General features: G+C 53.1%; 1 protein-coding gene across 4 annotated transcripts in view; it reads right to left on the minus strand.

Annotated features, from left to right (window-relative positions):
* Positions 1–4,481, minus strand: part of LYAR (Ly1 antibody reactive) — a 23,989-nt gene extending 19,508 nt beyond the window's left edge. Inside the window, exon 1 of one of the 4 annotated variants that reach the window (XM_043572973.1) lies at positions 4,317–4,481. The gene's annotated coding sequence lies outside the window, so the exon portion shown is untranslated. Of the gene's footprint in view, positions 1–4,266 lie in introns of all 4 variants that reach the window. The other 3 variants (XM_043572974.1, XM_043572975.1, XM_043572976.1) reach the window with 3 other exon arrangements.
* Positions 4,482–4,538: the final 57 nt, after the last annotated feature.

Raw genomic sequence — 4,538 nt, forward strand, 5'->3', positions numbered from 1 at the left:
AGCCTTGCCTGATACGCTACATACACACACAGGTCCCCACTCCGCGTCCCCCTCCTCAGCTTGCCATCAGTGTAGCTTGGCAAGGGAGGGCACGTGGTCAGCCACAGCCTAGCACTGAGTCCAGAGGAAACGTGGTGGTGGTTCTGGGACGTGTGGCGACCATGACCATCTTCTCATCCGTCAACCAGTCACCAGTCCTGGGGAGCTGACGTCACGTGAACCACGAGCCAGCTCCCTCCAAGCCCGGCATTCTGCACACAGCAGATGGCTCTGCTCAAACAATGCCGGGCAAGTGATGGGCCGCCCTGCCTCCCAAGGGAGAACAAAGGCTAGAACCAGAACCGACAGATTACTCAACAGTCTGCGGGGGCACCTTTGTGTAAGAACAGGAGTGAATCCTTAGTTAGTCACCAAGAAACGGGCGGCCATTGTATCCGCAACGAACAAGCAGCTGTGTTAAACCAAATTATCTGCCGAAAATTTTAAAAATACTTTCATTATGAGATCCAACTATGAAAACTACCACCTCAAACTAAACCTGTGGCCTAGACCTTTCCGACTTTGAGCGAAGAGGTCTGTTCTGTTTCTCGATCCGGGGGGAAGAGGGGACGAGAGAAGGTTTCGACCAGCTTTGAGATCCAACTGGGAGACTCAGTCTGAAGGTCAGGAATTAAAGGCCTGGGAAGGACAGCTGGAAACAAAAGGTATCCACTGAAAGAAGCCAGTGATGTTGACCAAAGAGACGCCAGGAATATCTGTACAAAACGTGTCATCCCTCTGGGGATTAGCCACACACGGTGTAAACATCAATTCAGGAGAGGATTAGAATTTGCTCACGTGTCCGTTGGAAAATTACCCCGTCAACCGTTTTCATTTGGTCTTTGGTGGCAAAGGTCCACATTTTAAAATTTGTTATTTTTTAAAAAAGAGAATAGAACCCAGTCTCTCAGCGCCTCAGGATTTCTAGAACCATCGCTGCATTTTTACACTGGATCTGCAATGGGGCCCGTGCGGTCACCCGCTTGTTAATGAGATAAGGTTTGTAAGGAGCTTACCCCTCCCTTATGTAGAGCCCTGAGGACACCCCAGAGCTAGCCAAGGATCACCTTGACGATGCTTCACATCTGAACACCTTTCCTGTGTGCCGTAAACACTAGGGTGGGTCCATACGGGGGGGGGGGGGGGGGGGGGAGGGGGGGGCTGCAAAGAACAGCAATTTCCAAACCATCCTACCTGCATGGCAGCCAGGGTGTCCCAAGTCTGCCTGCGCTTAACAATCTCAGCAGCAGTTAAGTGCCATGAACTTACAAAAAGACGCCTTCTGAAAATTCCGGCCCTCTAACTGAAGACGGCAATCACCGCCGAAGACAAAAAATTACTTCAAACTTCACAAAACTAAATAAATGTCAAAGAAGTTTAAGTCAACTTTCAAATGGCGTTTTGGTAAATTTGTAACATTTATACTTTGGAAATTTGGAAAGCCGGACAAGCTGCATTAAGACGTTTAGGACACCTTATCCGCAGGGCTCGGTTATTATGTATTTCAATGTTTAGCCCCAAGCGTGAAGAGATGGCTTGCTTCATGGGGGCCGGACCTAAATAAGAGTCCCTTTTTCCCTGTCTGGCTCTCCTGCGCGCTGTGCCCAAGGCCAGGTCCCAGTACAGAGATTCTCGGTGCTCTTCCTTCTAGAAATGTGGACACACGAAGAGAAGGCAGTGTTCCCGGACTGGTTGCGAGCGTGTTCAGGTTCTCACCCCAGGTAAGTCACTGTAATTCATTTCAGCAGACCTGTGGTCAATGCCAAGTATGCGTCAGCATGCGCATATACCTGGGTGCCTTCCCCAAGGGGGCCGGGCCCTGGGTGTGCTTCTGGCTGTCTGTTCCTCTCTCTGGTCAATTTACTGAGCTCTCAGCACATGCCAGAAGCCAAGCGAAAGATGACAAATTACAGAATACGATCATTTCACATTTACAGCCACAACTGTACCCAACACCTCCAGAACAGGTCTGATCATACCACCACCCCAACATCTGTGACCGAAAACTGAGGCTCAGAGAGGCTAAGTGATCAGGCCGGAGACACGGGAGGCGGCAGAGGTAGCCCGAGACAAGCCCAAAGCTTCTGCCCGGCCTGTCGGACTTGTCAGCGTCTTTGGCCATTTGCTTGGCCGTTACTGGGCACATGGGACCTTGAGACCCTCATCCAACAAGAAAGAAAAAAATCAAAGGCTCCACAAATGACCTTCCATTCTGCACCATAAGGACTCCCAGATCCTCACACACTGGGCAAGGTTACCACCGGGGTCACAGCTGAGGATGTCAGGTGCTGGAAACGGATGCGGACCGGAGGGGTAGCAGGCAGCGACAACAAGGGCACGCGGACTCGTGAGGGACTTGGGGCACCTCAGCTCCCTTATCAGGATGGTGGCCACGTTCTGTTGAACGTTCGGTAGAGTCAGGGCCAGAGAGATGAACTGGAGCCTGAGCTCGTTCAGAAAAATGAACTCACTGAAAAGTGACCTCAAGGTTTCCTAACTTCCTAGATTCTGTTCATCTATAAAATGGGTCTAATATCGGGGCGCCTGGGTGGCGCAGTCGGTTAGGCGTCCGACTTCAGCCAGGTCACGATCTCGCGGTCCGGGAGTTCGAGCCCCGCGTCAGGCTCTGGGCTGATGGCTCCGAGCCTGGAGCCTGTTTCCGATTCTGTGTCTCCCTCTCTCTCTGCCCCTCCCCGTTCATGCTCTGTCTCTCTGTCCCAAAAATAAATAAACGTTGAAAAAAAAAATTAAAAAAAAAAAACGGGTCTAATATCTATCTTGGAGCATTGTGTGAAAAATAAGATAGGAAAGATTCGTCCTTACCCAATGGTAATTTGGGTATTTGCTGTGACCTACTGATTTGCCCATCGATGCTATTACACCCAGTCCCCTCCTAAACCCACATCTCTTTAAACATGACCCTCAACCCACCCATCTATCTTCGTAAATTCGCTCATCTCCTCTGGCTCCCCACCCCATGGGTGCCTAGTCTACCACCGTGTTCCCTGATACAATGACCTCACATTTAGTTCTGGAAGTGGGATTTGGAGTCCTTTTTTAAACCTTCCTCCCTCTACATTTTTACATTATTTTTACAAAAACGACATTCACTATTCTTAAAGCATTCTCTCACAGACCTAAACCCCATCACCACTGGGCACAGCCCACCTGGGGGCAACCACAGCACAGTTCCCCGTGAGCCCTGTGACTTCAAACAAGTCACTGTCCCCTCTGAACTTCAAGTCCTCCAATCTGTGGAACAAGGGGCCGGGAGCCCCTTCCAGAATTCCAAAAAACCAAGGGTATGATGCAAAGGAAGTCTAGGGGAGCACACACTACCATCTTGCCTAGACCCCTGAACGTGGGCTGATGAGCGTCTCCATGATTCACTCTAGGAGGCAAGTACACCCATCTCCACTTAACAGATGAGCAAACTGAGGCTGGGAGAAGTGGAACCATGTCTCTTACCTCCCCACACACATCGCCAGCACCCCTCCACTGCTGTGGTAACATCTACGGAAGCCTACCACGTGTCAGGCACCATGCTAGGCACTGGGGGACTGGGGTGGGGGGGTGCCGGTACAAGTCCCAAGTGAGCCCTCTGCAGGAAAGTCAGCCTTGCCAGTACACCCCACCTCATTCCCCTGTCTCCCCAGAGGTAGATGCTGCAGAAAATCCTGGCATTAACTGGTCACCTACCATGTGCCAAGCCCTGTCATAGGTGGTTAATATGTTTGTGCTCATGGGATCCTTGCGACAGTACTAAGTTTGGTTCTCTAATACTCCCTTTTGACAGACCAAGAAACGGAGGCACCAAACGATTAGGTAACTTGCAGAAGGTCACACATCCAGTTAGCGGCAAACCCGGACTCCCAGGCAGTTACAGCGACCCCAAGACGGTGCTCTCAACCGCTATGCCCTAAGGCCTCCTCCTTAGGGACAGAGGTCCCCAGAGGGCTCAGGGGAGATAACAGCCCCGTCCCCGACCTGCAACAACGCAGAAGCCCAGTCCCGTGTGGCCCATCGTCTTGGTTTGCCCAGGGGCAGAGGACCTTTCTGTTTTAGAACCGAGAAGAATCGGTCTTCCTAAGTCCAGGACCCCATCCCCGACCCCAGAGTACGAACGAGATCTGAATGGACTGCCTCCTCCTTCCGAGGGTAAGCCCAAGGAGGGGCTCTCATGGTGGAAACGCGGGCATCAGCCACGCCGCCCCCTCCTCTGCTCACCGTCTGAGCCCCAGCCTCCTGGGCCGGACCTCTGGGCCTCCACCCCTCACCTCTCAGCCCGAGCCCGCCAACGGTTTCAACCGGCCGCGGAGAGCACGTGGAAACGCAGCCGCCGGCCCGGCGCCGCAGCCGCCTCCCTCCAGAGCTTCCAGGGGCAGAACCCGCTTCGGGGCCGCCCTGCGCGCCTGCGCGCAGCGACCACGCTCCCGGCGGAAGTGACGTCCCCGGAAGCCGGAGGCGGATCCGGCCGGCCAAGGGGGCGGTGTCGGGAT

The sequence above is a fragment of the Prionailurus bengalensis genome, chromosome B1, assembly GCF_016509475.1.
Source record: "Prionailurus bengalensis isolate Pbe53 chromosome B1, Fcat_Pben_1.1_paternal_pri, whole genome shotgun sequence".
Classification (NCBI taxonomy): Eukaryota; Metazoa; Chordata; class Mammalia; order Carnivora; family Felidae; genus Prionailurus; species Prionailurus bengalensis.